Source organism: Notothenia coriiceps, unplaced genomic scaffold (assembly GCF_000735185.1).
Source record: "Notothenia coriiceps isolate Sejong01 unplaced genomic scaffold, NC01 NC01_scaffold00018996, whole genome shotgun sequence".
NCBI classification, from domain to species: Eukaryota; Metazoa; Chordata; class Actinopteri; order Perciformes; family Nototheniidae; genus Notothenia; species Notothenia coriiceps.
Window position 1 is genome coordinate 455,891 of NW_011351697.1, and position 17,293 is coordinate 473,183.

The 17,293-nt window shown below is 37.8% G+C and overlaps 1 protein-coding gene across 1 annotated transcript in view; it reads right to left on the minus strand.

Moving 5' to 3' along the window:
• Window positions 1-17,293, minus strand: part of cp (ceruloplasmin) — a 737,508-nt gene that overhangs the window by 331,955 nt on the left and 388,260 nt on the right. The window lies entirely within an intron of this gene.

Below are 17,293 nucleotides of genomic sequence, written 5' to 3' on the forward strand. Positions count from 1 at the left end.
TATTTATAGACATGAAAACATATCAATATGATTTCATAGACAACTTTTATGAACCTAAAAACTGAAGCTGCAAGTGCCAGGTCCACTGTTCTGGACTTGGCAGCTTAGTTTACTGACTTGGCAGTTGACTTTTGCTTACAAATGCAATAAAGGATCAGTTCAAACTATAAGATATTTTATTTTTTTAACCCAAGCTGCCCTTCCTGCCAAGAACCTGAAACCAGTTTATTAAATATTTGTACAATAAACGAGTCCCTTTCAAGGTAGTTGTATTGTGTTCGTTCAAACGGTGTATGACTGATGATATGTGTATGTCTCTTAATGTCCACTATGTTTGTATATGTACATGTATGCGGAACTGCAGGACGGAGTCCAGAACAAATGTCCTTATGGGGACAATAAAGTATATCGTATCGTATAGTTGTAGGTGCTAATTCCTGTAAACTGTATTATAATATATAACTCCAACTCTGCCACCGGAAAACATAAAAAGTAATTAAGATTAAGAAGAGTATCATGCAGAAAACATTGCCAAAAAAAACTGATAGCTCAACTGCAGTCCAAGGAGAGTGGTAAACAGAAATGGTGTGTGACAGAGCAGCGCCTGGAGACTTATTAAATGAGGCTGATTAAAAGCAACAAAACTGGGACTCAAAAAATAACACAACTTAATTGCAAGGCATGCTGAAAAGGTATATACACACATATATATATATTTCTTGATTTCTGTACATGCATTTGGTCTGCATGTTTGTTACTGTGAGTGGGAGCAGGTGTTAACCAGAGGATTTACAGCTTACGCTCGTCTGCAGTATCAGGGGAGGGGAGAAACCACAACTGTTTCCATCCACTCGTCAGACGTCAACAGCTTGGTCACCCAGACGACCCATGGATATGTGCATACACTTTGTGTGTGTATGCTTGCATTATTTGTATTTGTTTCTGCAACACAGGAAACAGTTTATTCAGGTCTCTAGGGAAGTGCAAACATTTAGACATTTGTTTGAGACGTGCTCATCATTACTGACTGAAGGAGTTTCTTCATAGATTAATTACATTTTGGACTTTTATTTGTCCAGGAAGGTCTTTTGAGACTCAATTATTCTATGGAGTCTTGGTATGAAATTGCAAGAAAATCATGTTATGAGACAACAAAGATAATAAATATTGAATACATGAAAGTGTAGGGGAAAGTTTAAGTAAGGCAGACACATTATTTTGAAACTGATAATTTAAAATATAGTGTAAAGAAAGCAATTGCCCATTTCAGTGATAATAACAATTATAAGAAGTTACAGTATGTTTGAAAATCTTTAATGTCGGTAGAGTCAATTATAATATTTTGTTGCGGTATACTAAAAGAAATTGGAGCCGCCCCCACATCAAAACTCTTTTACCAGCATCTATATGCAGCCTTGGTACGGAGGAGAGCAGGGAGTCCTGTGAGCACAAGCTGAATGACATTGCTGTTGAACGTACATCGAGACACATTATGGAAGGTGCTCAAGGATATCCTTATAAATGAAGGAGTAGCAGAGGTGGAAATGTCTGTGAATGTGCATAGGAGATGGTCAGCACATGTACAACACTGTGAAATGTAAAGTACAGCACAGGATTAATTACACTTTATTTAACAGTCTTTAATAATCTATGGACAGGAGCTGCATTATTTGTCTTTGTTCTTTATGTGTGTGTGTGTGTGTGTGTGTGTGTGTGTGTGTGTGTGTGTGTGTGTGTGTGTGTGTGATGTGTGCACCTGTTAGTACACATTGTCTGTGTGTATAATGCCTAAATGGATGTTTATATCCCCAATGACATACACAACGTCAACACTATTCTGCACTAGAGCAGCTGCTAATGTAACTTTAACTGTTTTCACTCACGTATTTAACAACAACAATGGAGATCAATGTGCACATCTGATCAATTTTAACTTGTAATTGTGGAAGGAAAAAAAATCACATCTATTTTGATTTACTCAGTATACGTAAGCTTTTCAACAAATTAATTTAAAGGGGACCTATCATGCTATATTTGAAACATATATTGTAGGGCCATACCTATATAAAACATGTCTGTGAAGTTTTTAGCTCAAAATACCAAACAGATCATGCATTTTATCCATGTCTCATACCCTTCTATTCCAGCCCTGTCTTCGAAAAGGCTGATTCTTTGACGTAGCTTTAATGCTAATGAGCTGCAGCTGGCCACGCCCCACTGCGGAAGTATTTGGTACTCTTTGCCTCTCTGGCACGGCCGGCCGGCAGGAGCGTCATGTTACCATGCTTACGGTGAATACGAGAGGAGAAGAAGAAGGAACATGTTCTCCCAGACAAATGCAGCTGTCCAAGCGTATTACAGTATGAGTATGATCCCGAATCTGACACTGAAGAAGACGAGGTTTCGGTGGAAATGCATGTCGGCTAGACGACTGAAGATATGTAGCGCCGTGGGCAGGGAGGTTGCCAGGAGTTCAATGTAAAGCCAGCCCACATTACGCCAATGACGTCATAGGAGCCAAATCCTGGATCTGCTCGTTTGCACCCCAGTTTTTTGAGATGTGGGTAAGGAGGAAAAGAGATAGGGTTGTATTTTCTGAAACTGTTTGAGTCTCCTTTCACACCGGGGACAGATTTATGTATAAAAGACATCAAAAAGTGCATTTTGCATGATAGGTCCCCTTTAAATACACTTTGGTGTGGTTCATGCTATTAACAGTGTCATCTGTCCTAATTAATAAAATTGATTATATATTATTTATTTTTTACTATCATTGTTGTGGTAAGCTAAAGGCTCTGTCATTAAATAAATAATATTTAGAAGAAAAACAAGTACATTCCAGTATGAGTGCAAGTTTTAGCCAATGTCACGTTAAATGTAAAGTAATGCTGTTTTTATTGTCTTCATTTGATTGATTGGAACTTATTTTTAAGAGAAATGTGTTGTTGTTATTATGATGTAAAGGTCCAGCTGCTTTAGTGAATCAGTTTAAAACCAATATGGCGCGTTGTGTCTTTTTCAGGCTGTTCAGGACAGCCTGCAGTCTTCTTCATCGAGCAGTTTTTTGGTTTATCACTTCACAACTCCTCTAGAGTTCAGAAGAGTTTCACATGCAGCCGGTGTGGCTAACAGATTCACCAGCCCTCTCTTTGTGTACATTTTTCAAGTGCTATAAAGTAAACCACCTCCGTGTCTCTGAAATAAGTCTTTGTTTAATAATTGTCAATCCAGCAATTTATACAGTTACATTTATGGCATTTTTAGGGGAAATTATGTAAAAACAACACAACAACAGTAGGGGAGAGTGAGGAGCTTTGAGACTGTGGGGATTGTTGAGCCAACCCTTGTTTCTAGGAGGCCAAAGACAAAAGTGGTGACCACAAATGTGATCAGACATTTAAAAAAAAGTTATCTACTGAAATTGCTGTGATGAAGACATCCCCGTGGAAGAGTTGTTACTGCATTTAAAAGTGACATTTGTTTTGCAGTTCAAAGTTATTTTTCATGTTGTGGGAGTCATGATTCTTGTGTACAATTTCAGACATCTTTGGACAAAACTTAGACATTAGTTATTGAATCAATCTCTCATGCTGCTCTTCTGCAGCTACCTTTCTTTAAAGAGCCTCTGCCTTTCAAAGACACAATGTGGGAGAGTTCTCTGAGAACCTGACTTAAGGGATGGACAGGTAACATAATTATTAGTCCAGGCATTGTGAATGTGGATCAATATGATCCGCATTAAGGGCAAAAACTGGTCATCCAGAAAATAAAGAGAATTCAACTTTTTTTTTTGTTAGAACCTTTCCTGTTGTCAGTGGTTTGTGCTTGTGTCGTTTATTAACTATAGTTTCATTCTTCTCAACTTGTACATTGTACTTTGGGCAGTAGTCGCATGAGGGGATGTTTGTCACTGTGAGTTTCCTGCGATACTAACTGAATACAAGGTGTGACATACACGATGTGGTTGAGGTCGGCTTGGCCGTCATTGCTGTGTTGTCATGCTATTCTAGGAAACTGTGTGGTAGGCCATCCTTAAATAACTTGCCTGATTCAAACAATAGCCATTGTGGCTTTTAAATTATGTATCCTTTTAACAAAATACATTTTATTCTCTTTAGAAGAATGAGCCCTAACTTACCAAATATTTGGACTTGTATCAGACTTTATTGGAGGAGGATTGGGAATGATGGGGAACTTGAGACAAAAACAGGAAATTGCCTGAAAACAGCAATACTTGTTTTGTTACACACAAGCAGCCATCTTGGACGTTATGAAATGTTACGGATCGATTTCAATCAAAAGAGTAAATCTGAAGCTGAATTGTAATCAACAAAAACAAACAAGATTTCTCAAGGTTTTCCTTTATTTTTATATTTTTAAAGTGGTTTCAGGACATTTTAAATATAGTTTAGCATCAACTTCAAAAGACATAACTGCTTTGCTCCTTCAAAAAGGTGACTTTACGCATACAGCTTTTTATACACATCAGCCATAGATAATGCTTACTGTTGCTTAGCTTTAAATGGGAACGATAAGTGGCATAATGGTCTCTACTTAACCTGGAAAAATAGCATACAATTTTGGTTTGTTTGTGATCTTGTTTAGTAGCTGCTTGCAAGTCTTTACATCCTCGAAGTGTTGATGGCAGAATAGGTGCTGAAGTCAGAACTCTGGGTTGTCGTCCTCTTTGGTCTCTTTGATGCCGGACGTATTTCCAATGCAGCATAACACACATCTTCATCCTTAAATGTGACATTTGTTGTTTAGAATAATGATCATGTTCTGATTTGTTGTCATGATAAATGATATCTTACTGTTACACTTACCTGATTTAGTCTTGATTGAGCTGTTTGCTGATCAGTTTGAGGTTCTTTAGCTGCGGAAATCAATACGTCATCATTACAGCATGACACAAACTCAAAATGTACATTAAGGGAATACATTTATTATCACTGATAAGTCTGACATTACAAGTTCAACTTTAGAAGTAATGTAATGTATTCCCTTAATGTACATTTTGAGTTTGTGTCATGCTGTAATGATGNTTTTTTTCTCATTCTGTCTCTCATAGTTGAGGTATACCTAGGATGAAAATTACAGGCATCTCTCATCTTTTTAAGCGGGAGAACTTGCACAATTGGTGGCTGACTAAATACTTTTTTGCCCCACTGTATTTATATAGTCTTAAAGTTACAACCGGCCCTTTGAGTGCAACCTTAATGATAATGTGGCCCGTGATAAAATTGAGTTTGACATCCCTGCTTTAGGGCATTGCTACCTTGCTGACAGGTCATTAGCGTTGTGTTGTCCAGACATGGTCTTCTATTTATGTTCATCTTAGAACTTTATCACTTTCACAGTGTTATCAGTTTTTGAAAGTTCATTTTAATATTTTGTTTGCTCAAAATAAAAATGTCACTGCCAAAATAAATGCTCGAGGCTTTAAAACCATAGTCCACAAACAAAACATGACATCCACTTTTTATATCAAGTCTTTGGTTTCAACCTCGGTCCTATTTGACAATGTGACGAACAAGGCAGTGTAATGACATTTCAGAAAGAAAAAAAAGGTCCGGACCACACATGGAGAATTTCAAGAGAAGTTGGACTGAGGATTTGTTTTGTTATTGATTCAACCCTTTATATTTGATAAATTAAATTATTTTGGTTTGGTTTCAAGCGTAGTACATTTGAATGCCATTGCCAAACCATGCACGCAAAATTCAATAATCCCTATTCATCCAAATCCAGCTGAATTCTGTATTTCTTTGTGAGCAGCAACATTCATCAAAAAAGACAACCTCCACCTATAATTTAACTGAAGCATCTATTAAGATTGCAAGTCTGTTTTTAAAGCTACAAGAAATATTGTATGAAGACCTTGATACAACACAATTGTAACAAAATAATTGTAAGGCAAATAAAAGGAGTAGAGTTGTCCATAAAGACTCATAGTAGGGGACTGCACAAAAGTGAAGGTTTTTGCGAAGCTGTGTGTTGACTTTAGGTTGCTGAGAAAATATATGTTTGGAGAAAATGTGTCCTGCAATCTCCCATTCCTAGAAAAATGTAGAGGTGTTATTCTTAAAAAGTAATTTTGATTGTTGATGCTTAATGATCCAATGCATCAACATTTGGAAACAATGATGTTCAAAATGTTGGATTAACGAGAATCTTTTGCCGGGATACAAGTTGAACCCAACCTTAGTTATCAAACATTTTCATTGACTTAACAAAAACAATAGTCAACTGCTATTGACATATGCAGAAAATGACCTTATATCTAGTTTTCACATATACAGTATATATGCATTTATTTATTTTTTCCCTAACTTCAATTTATTTTTCTTTATTTCTTTGTACTCCTTAATTTCTATACGTTTTTGACGCAATAATGCCAATGTTATATTAGGATGATTCAAGGGAGGGCTACTTCCCATAAGCTATGCTTCAGTCCTCCCGCTTCTACTAATTTTGTTTATGTTTGTGTGTATGAATTATACTTGAATTAGTAGAATAAATAAAAAAACTTATCACCACAGTGCAGTTATAGGTTCTGAAAGGAGGAAAGGAGACAAAAAAAAAAATATTCTTAAGCTTATGATTAGAATTCTATCACACTCATGGTTGCCTACATTTATATATTTCAAACTGTAGCTGATTGAGTTGTGATCAAATGAATACATTAGCTTACCGAGTCGACTCATTTTGGTGAGGTTCAAAGGATTAGTAAATCTATCAAAGACGTTTAACCTGCTTATCATTAACATGGGTTTGAGAGAAGAAAAAAAAGTGTACTGATATCTCCTGGTATATTGATTATTGAGTAATAATTGTTAAGAAAAAACATGCATTCATGGCCAGATAGTTTTGCTTTGTGGGTTTCAGTTACTAATAAACATTTTCCCACATGCCGTGTCCAAACCATTGCCTATACCTTCTAAAGAGTGATTTTTCCAAATGTAACATTGGCTATATAAATAAACATTGATTGATTGATTGATTCCCATATCCGTTTTTCATCTTCAAATCAAAAAGCATCAAAGCACCAGAACCCAGGGTAAATGGTAATAGGAACCACCATGATAATTATCACCACCATGATGATAGGTAAGGCGGGATCGTTTTGGCTACCATTGTTTACTCCAGATGGTTCTCCAAATTCAACTGCGCCTGAACTAGCCATGTGAAGCTAAAGCTCCTGATGTACTCCCTACATGGACAGTTTACTTTCTGGAGTCCGCTCGTCATTATCTTTATATATTGTTTTAAAGGGGTATACCAAATGTTATTTATTTTACATTTGAAGCTTCAATTAAGGTCTTAACATCACGTGTATGTGTTTCATGATACAGTATATATCTTTTTAAGTCTCATTCTAAAAGAAAACGAAAAACTCTGAAAAAATCCTAAATTGGGAAACAGTGATGTATTGGATTATTGAGTTTATCCTTGTTGGTATAATCTAATTTCTTTAATGAATATTGTAATATGATAATGAGGTCAGTTTCATCAACCTGAATACGTGTGGTTATGTAAATGTTATTTATGGTGCTGTTTGATTGCAACTGGACCGCCCCGTTGATGAAGATGATTACTTTCTGTGTGAGTAGGAAGCAGAAAGCTAACAGTTTTACACTGCAGTGAAAATGTTGTATTTGAACAATTTAAAAGCAACACATTTACATGTAGTATTTTATTAGAAAAAGACATGTTGTGAATTTTTTTTAGAACTGTATTTAACTTATTTGAATGAGTTTTCACTTAACAAAGCCCTGGAGTTATTGTTTATTATGGAGTACACAAATTGGAAATAAATATGCAGCTACCACTGGAATCAAATTGTATGACATTAAAAAATAAAATACAAGTGTCGCCTTGTCTTTATTTGCAATTGTACAGAACTGGGTTTTAACAGAATGCAAAAAAAAAGAAACCGAGCACCATTTGAATGTTGACATGAAACGACTTTTGATAGTCAACATTATAAGTGAAGCTTTGAAGTTCAAATTATTTGGTTTGCTTCTGCCCTCAGTTAAAAAAATGAAATGTATGTTCATGCACAAAAATGATTTGTATTGGTTATGGGAAATATATTTATTTGAGATTAAGTATTCATTTGTTTTTGGTAAGCTAGCCATTTTACGCTGTTATAATACCACAGCTATGACCCAAACATATGTTTATAATGATGGTCCAGCTTTATAAAAAAACAAACATTTAATGTCATTTTAACATGGGAAACAAAAAGTCTGTTGAAGTTTTGTTGGCAAATCAACAGTCCTCTTATGTTTTGTTGGCAAATACGTCCACCACAACCCCCTACACAGACGTATCAAAGAATGTTATTTTTTTCGAATCAGACATACTCGAATGTCATAGCAGGAAAAGCAAAGGTGCAAAAAATAGGTGGCTCTCAGCTGGTATGCTTGTGATGCTGCTTCATAGGTTTTGAATGGTGGGTCCATGTTCGTGTATACATTAGCAATGCCATAGGCTATGTATCTTGAATGGCCTTAATTAAGCCCAAGCCTGTCAGGTTTGATAAACGCTTTGCAAGAAAGTCAATGTTGAGACTGGCAGTCGCACATAAGGGTGGTGCACCTTTTTGCCACTCTCGCCACCTGCACCGAAACAGTCAAATTAAACTTATTTAACTCCCACACACACACACTATCTCCATTAGCATAGCGGCACAGAAATAAATGCTATTTTATAGAAAACATACAGAAACTTAACAGGCATCAAAGCACCCCTTCTGATCCTTGGCAACAAACATGTCAAGAGGGAAGAACAATCAGTCAAAAAGTTGGCGAGATAATCAAAACTCAGATACACACAACCATACACACACATATACATACAGAGATGACTGTCATTATAGTTGTCTTTATCATCGTCATTGAACCAAATCTAAAAATGCAATTCCTAAATGAATTCTATAAATGGCTTACTAGACAGTTTGATCATCTTCGTTTTACTCAAATGAAACATGGCAGGTACCCCCGAGATATTGTGCTTTACAGATATGAAATACCAAATTAAAGGTTATCAAGAGCTCGGTATCCTTTGAACATTTTAAAAGGAAATGAAACGGCATTATCAATTAATTCATGATGTTCAATTACTTCTTGAAATGTGTATATTTTTTCATCTTTTTCCTGTTTTGTTTTCATGTATTTCATTATTTTTTTTATCGGATACTTGTCTATGATTCATTCTCAGTTCGTTTGGTATCCTTCTTTTATTATTATTATTATTATTATTATTATTATTATTATTATTATTATCTAAATCAATCTTATTGTTAGAGGGAATGTCTGTGTTATAAGCCTGTGTCTTCTTGACCTCTATACTGTAACATTTATTATATTTTCTCATTATCTGAATTTTATTTTTCTTATTTATGTGTAATAATAAATGCACCTTTTAAAGAATTAAAACACAAATTGGATAATTAGAGCTTTGAAAACGGCATGGTTGCTGACTTGAATTGCACCACATTTCACAGTCGTGTATCGCACATCGAAACAATCAAAGGGACATATCATTTATATGTCCCTTTCATTGTTTCAATGTGCGTTACATGTAGGTAGAGTTTCCCAAAAATTTGAAAAAGGTCATATTGCCCTGACATCTGGCTGAGTTGGCACATTTTCCGTCATTACATTATTTCTCTTTATCACATATAATAGGATAATTGGTTTTCAGTATAGCATAGTTTAAGAGGTGCCAAGTACTTAGTATTATAGTACTATAATATTATAATAGTATTATAATTAACACTGTCTGAATTAATAGTGCCTTCAGAAGACATGAGAGACATAGGTAGAGCATTAGGTTACGTGTAATCACAAAGCAAAATATAAAAAAGGCCTCCTCAAGCCTATCATTTTCTGCTATAACGCAGTTAAAATTACTTAGTGTTATTTTAGTACCCTCTTCAAATATTATTTTACTCCTTTCCCAAACCAAATTGTCACTCAAATATAAATACAATACACCAACAACTGCATACCACCCTGTACAGTGCTAACTGGAGAAGAGCACAGTAATTCTACATCAATGATGTACTAAACGGGTAGTTTGTCTCTAATGGTCTCAATAAACAGCCACACTGCCATCTAGTGACTCTGAAAGGACACGCATGCTTGAAAACAGTTAAAGTTACATTAGCAGCTGCTGTAGTGCAGAATAGTGCTGACCTTGTGTATGTCATTGGGGATATAAACATCCATTCAGGTATTATACACACATACGAGATGTACTAACAGATGCACACATCAAACACACACACACACACACACACACACACACGCACACACGCACGCACGCACGCACGCACGCACGCACGCACGCACGCACGCACGCACGCACACACACACCCACACACACACACACACACACACACACACACATAAAGAACAAAGACAANAGACAGAATGAGAAAAAAAAATCCAGAAAATCACATTGTCTGATTTTTAAAGAATGTATTCTTTGGTCAATAACAAATAAGTAACAAAAGTTAATCTCAATACTTTGTTATATACCCTTTGTTCGCAATGACAGAGGTCAAACGTTTTCTGTAAGTCTTCACAAGGTTTTCACACACTGTTGCTGGTATTTTGACCCATTCCTCCATGCAGATCTCCTCTAGAGCAGTGATGTTTTGGGGCTGTCGCCGGGGAAACACGGACTTTCAACTCCCTCCAAAGATTTTCTATGGGGTTGAGATCTGGAGACTGGCTAGGCCACTCCAGGACCTTGAAATGCTTCTTACGAAGCCACTCCTTCGTTGCCCGGGCGGTGTGTTTGGGATATTTGTCATGATGAAAGACCCAGCCACGTTTCATCTTCAATGCCCTTGCTGATGGAAGGAGGTTGTCACTCAAAATCTCACGATACATGGCCCCATTCATTCTTTCCTTTACACGGATCAGTCGTCCTGGTCCCTTTGCAGAAAAACAGCCCCAAAGCAAGATGTTTCCACCCCCATGTTTCACAGTAGGTATGGTGTTATTTGGATGCAACTCAGCATTCTTTCTCCTCCAAACACGTCTAGTTGAGTTTTTACCAAAAAGTTATATTTTGTTTTCATCTGACCATATGACATTCTCCCAATCCTCTTCTGGATCATCTAAATGCTCTCTAGCAAACTTCAGACGGGCCTGGACATGTACTGGCTTAAGCAGGGGGACACGTCTGGCACTGCAGGATTTGAGTCCCTGGCGGCGTAGTGTGTTACTGATGGTAGCCTTTGTTACTTTGGTCCCAGCTCTCTGCAGGTCATTGACTAGGTCCCCCAGTGTGGTTCTGGGATTTTTGTGATCATTTTGACCCCACGGGGTGAGATCTTGCGTGGAGCCCCAGATCGAGGGAGATTATCAGTGGTCTTGTATGTCTTCCATTTTCTAATAATTGCTCCCACAGTTGATTTCTTCACACCAAGCTGCTTACCTATTGCAGATTCAGTCTTCCCAGCCTGGTGAAGGTCTACAATTTTGTTTCTGGTGTCCTTTGACAGCTCATTGGTCTTGGCCATAGTGGAGTTTTGAGTGTGACTGTTTGAGGTTGTGGACAGGTGTCTTTTATACTGATAACGAGTTCAAACAGGTGCCATTAATACAGTTAACGAGTGGAGGACATAGGAGGCTCTTAAAGAAGAAGTTACAGGTCTGTGAGAGCCAGAGATCTTGTTTGTTTGTAGGTGACCAAATACTTATTTTCCACCATAATTTGCAAATAAATTCTTTAAAAATCAGACAATGTGATTTTCTGTTTTTTTTCTTTCTCATTTTGTCTCTCATAGTTGAGGTATACCTAGGATGAAAATTACAGGCCTCTCATCTTTTTAAGTGGGAGAACTTGCACAATTGGTGGCTGACTAAATAGTTTTTTGCCCCACTGTATATCTATATATACATATATAAATAAAATGATGTATTATATTACTGCCTATGCATTGGGTTATTATTGAATAGGGTAATAACTTAATAATGAACTACGTCTGAGAGCAGAAGTCTAGGGCAATTAATTACAAATAATTGCAAATCTCTTCAGTGTGCATGTCACAAAACGAGATGCATTGTGGGACAATGCTCCTGTAAAGTGGTATGAAACCGTATAATAAACATATTATATTCCTTGCAAGCTCTTGCCTGCCACATAAAATGATGTCGCGGGCCGGATTTGGCCCCTGGCATTGAGTTTGACACCCCTGCCCTAAAGTATATCAGCTTTATTGTTTATTTTATTAAAAATGAACATCATGCCCTATTGAAAAAATATTTTAAACTAGCGACCCAGGAGATAATAAATAAATCAAGTGAAAAGTCAGGTAATTATCTAAGCGACTCAGCGAAACTCAGTCCTCTTTTTGCAACCAGTGGAGTTGCCCCTGCTGGATATTAGAGGGAAGGCACATTTAAGGCACTTCCTTATTGACTTCACTTTTCAGACATGAAGGTTTAAGGAATTACATTTCCTTTAAAACAAATGTTCTGCTGCAGATTAGTTGTATATAAAAGTATAGATGACAGGTTTAACTATATAAATGACTGAAAGCACTATAGAATAGCTCAAATCTGTAGAGCACATCATCGCAATACCAACCAGCAGAAGTGAATTCAACTTCACAATGAAATGTATAACAGCGCCAAAGGCTACTCCAGGGAGAAAGATAAAGAAAAGGCCTAAAGCGACTCCTCTCCTTTGACATCCTATCAAGGTCAATTTATGGGCGCTTTCTCATCTTACCTCAAGTGCACTACACGCCTCGGCTTGTGAATACACATTTAAACAATGGTGGATTGGTCTCTCAGTAAGACACATTGAGTCCTTATGGCCCTGTTTGGCGGTCCAAGGAAAGAGACAGAACAGCTCTGCAGCAGCTACGTCACTGTGGTGCTGCACACATGTGAGACAAATTGCCAAAAATCCTTCTCAAGTTGACTCCTGCTTAGCTTCATTCACACAGAACTAATTTTGAATAAACATGCACAAAGAGACATAGAAGGCTTTCAAATAAATGCACACATCCACCCACCCACGCACACAAACACACACACACACACACACACACACACACACACACACACACACACACACACACACACACACACACACACACACACACAAACACACAAATAAACACTCACTTACTCACTCATCCAGTTTACTCTCACGGCATGCCAAAGCTAGGGTCACAGCCACTCGTGGTGAATGAGTACCAAACAGACTTGAGCAGATGAGCTGAGGGGAACCCAAAAAACGATCTCTCTCTGTCTTTCTCTCTCCTTTTTCCCTCTCAGTGCCTCCCTTTGTGTGTGCCCCCCATGTCTGTTTGCCTCATTGCTTCAGCCTAAACTGACGTTGTTTTTCCCCCATTAGCCTTATTAATCTTTTTAATCAGCTGAGTGTGCACACTCGTTAGCGTCAGGGTTAGCCGCATGGCGACCCGGTGGGGATTAACATTCAGCAGGTTAGTCATGATGTCAACCACAGCCTCAGAAGCTATACACCTCCCATCAGCAGCCAATAGGTGACTTGTTCTCAATTACTGACCAATACACAATAATCACACTTACTGACTTTTCAGAAAGAAGCTCAAATGAACGCGCACACACACAAGAAGAAGTGGAGCAGGTTAAATGAAGCGAGGGAGACAAGGAGGGACAAGTTAATTGGAGGAAAGAAGAGGAGCTTTCCCCTCCACCTCATTCTAATCTGTTGTGATTGTATCCATAGTCAGCTCAGTTCGAGGCCAGATGGCAAACAACTCACGAACGCATGCATGCATGCGCACACACACAAGAGCACACATGCACACTCACACACAAGTGCAAACACACACTCACACACATCTTTAAATATGCTGATAGTCAGATATACATGCATTAGCACACACACACACACACACACACACACACACACACACACACACACACACACACACACACCTTAATTCTCAAAGGAAAGGGATCTGGAGTACAGTAAATTTGCCCAACCTTTAATCATATTACTTTAACATGGAGTGCATTTTGGTGAACATTTAAAAAAAAGAAAGAAAGAAAATACAAGAAAACTTTAAAGGGAAAATAGAGGACAAAATAAGACTTCTTTTTTATCTTGTCTTGTGTTGTTGCAGCGTGTGACTGTTTCGACCCGCTGGCAAAAGGGTTTGTGTTCAATCACACTTTCCTCTGAGACGGAAATTAGAGTGCTCTCTTTGGAGCCTCACGGCAAATTTGCACACATGCGCACACACACTCCTGCCCATAGCACATGGACTCGCATGCATCCACACACACTGTGCTTGTCTTTATCGGAATAACCAGAGACTGCACGCCTGCTTGCCTAGCTGGCTGGATGGCTCGCTGCTTGCTCAGGGGCAAGTCTGACATGAATCCCGTCTGATGCCTGTTTTTGCACTCGGATGATTCAATTAAGAGGGAGGAGGGCCCGTGCACTGCTGCTTACACCGGTCAGAAGTCACGCCAAAACCCCGGGCCATGGGGTTAAAGTGAGAGGAGGGATACATTACATGATGTTACCTTCATGCGCTGACAAGAAGAGACAAGGTGTGACCTATGGAGCATCTTAGCCGCCTCAATGGCAATATGACCAGTGTGACTCTGAAGGAAAGCGGCTTAGATCCGCAAGGGCATTTTGGTGTGATAGTTCAAAACAGGTTGCATTCATACAGTGGTTACAGTGCATACTCAAATGCCTACAGCCTGCACCCATAACTACACCAACAGACAGTCAACATATTTAACAACAAACCTGAATACTTTGGAGAAACGTAAGAAATGCAGATGTGAATCATGCTATAGATGTGTCAACACAATTCAACACCTTACTAACATCTGTGTAGGATATATAAAATACACAACCGACTCTCCAGAACAATTAGAATTGAATAAAGCTCAGAGTAAGTTCAATCATGAAGACTATCTTTATGCTTGTACTAATTGGGTGGTTAGGGGTGATTAACTTAAACCAACCAGATTTGATACAATCTCCACCAACCAATCATGTTGCTTCTGTCAAACTTTCTGTTCACCTCTACTTTCAGCTGTCAGGCGAAATCATCGCAGCACTCCTTCACCCCGTTCACCTTCAGTTCATCATATACAGCACAGTGCTCCGGTCGAGCTCATCAGAAGTCCACTCTTCATCACTGCTGGATCTTCAAAAATTCCCTTCATCCCATCCCCACCACCAGTGTCTAGACTTCACAGGGGGATTTTCTGTTCTGCTACACCTTCACCCATCATATTTGTTCATTTAGAAAGAAGTATCTCCTGATCAATCTTAAAGAATATCTTGGCAAGGAACACTGAAGTTGGTTTGGCAGCTGAACAATTTAATGTAATATGTTGATTATTCCTTTAATTTGACACCTACCTTTCAATACGCCAATTAAAAGAGATATTACAAAATATATCTTTATAATTAGACAAATTACACACAGACTGCAAATTAGACAGAAAACGAAAAAATATATTTAGAAAAGCACATGACATTGAATATAAGTACACTGAGACATTGCTCATCACATTATTAATTAAACCAGCTCTTTTTGAAAAAGAGTGACTATTGCTTCCTTTAAATATTTGTTGGTCTTTATTGTTAAAGATAGATCATGAGACAAAGAGAGAATAGAGACTTTAATGCCACTCCATTTATTTACTGGCCTGTTTTTCTAGTCCTCATTAAGGGACACTATGTAACATCACACTTCCACTCCCACCTCCCCATTCCATTCCATACTTAACTACACTTCACATCCATTACACACATGTGCACCCCCTTTAGATCCGATGTGGCTCCCTATTCTTACCACACACACACACACACACACACACACACACACACACACACACACACACACACACACACACAGAGACACCGTTCACAAGTTCAACAGGACCTCTTTAACATGTGAACTGATGACATATGGTGCTCTTTACAAGGTCAGGCATGTGCGGTGTATAACCTGTAGCCTTTATTTTAGCAGGGAATCCCCACGGAGGCAGGAAGAAAGCCCTGCTGTGAACACATCAAGACACCATACAATGCCATACAACATTTCTAGACAGGCAAGACATACAGCGATGATGAAAGCAAAAAATAACTATCATGTGAAAGACAGATTGAGAGAGAGAGATGGGGGATAATACAATCTAAATACTTTACAGACAGAAACCAATTCAAAGCCTTAAAAACTCCCAATAGAATCATCTTTCAAAGTTGTACCAACTGCTTTGAACTCAGCGAGAAGAGCTCGTTCTTTAAATGTGAAATCTTCCCACAGGCTGTTCCTCACAGCGAGGGCAGACGTTGAGATGGATTCCCAGTCCATACTGAATTTGTTGACAAAGCGTTGGTACAGTCATCACTAGGGAATCTTAGGAACTACTGCTGTAGCTAACCCCTACAGATTTCTGTAATCTAAATACATAAATAAGAGGAGAGCAGACACAGTGAACTCATGAATAAATATAAGATATGACAGTGACTGAGGATTCACATGGACAAAAAATGTGTGTTCAGTTCTCTTTTTTTGCTTTGTTCCTAAGAAATCTCCGAACACCATGATAAATAGTTTCTAATATGCATAGACCCAACAGGATCATATATTCACCGAGCTCACAGCCTACTTACAAACACAAACGTCCTTTTTCCCCATCAACCATTACTGTAACCTCATCTTTAATAGAGGATTATCAACTAAGTCAGCCACATGTTGTTTTTCTTGACTTTCACTTTTAATTATCACTTCATTACATTTGAACGTGTTTTTTTGTCAGTTGAGCCAAGCTTAAAATAAAAAAACATGTGTTTTAAAAAAGTCTGTTTGAGTGTTGATGCACGACAAATGATAAGAAAAAGAGGCAGACATATCTCTCAAGCGATTACAAATTGATTATTTTCACAGTCTAGTTAAGAAAGCTAAACTCTGGAGTCAAGCACTCAAATTACTTGCGGCACAAACCGCTGCTCTTCTGTTATACCAGGGGTTGCAAAAAAGTAATAACTTTAATATTGTTATAATCAATCATGTGCCTTGTCAGTTGTCACAAACTCAAAGTGAATTTGAGATTTCATTTTCATTTCAATGATTGCTAAGTGAGTCACTCTTACCCATAGAGCCATTACTGTAAGTATAGTTATTACTGAAAATACACTTTGATCTTTAGGATTTAAAAAAAACAATTGTTTTCTCAAATTGAAGTATAATAAAAATGTAATTAGAATGATATTTAATTGTTGTTTATTCTTTTTTTTT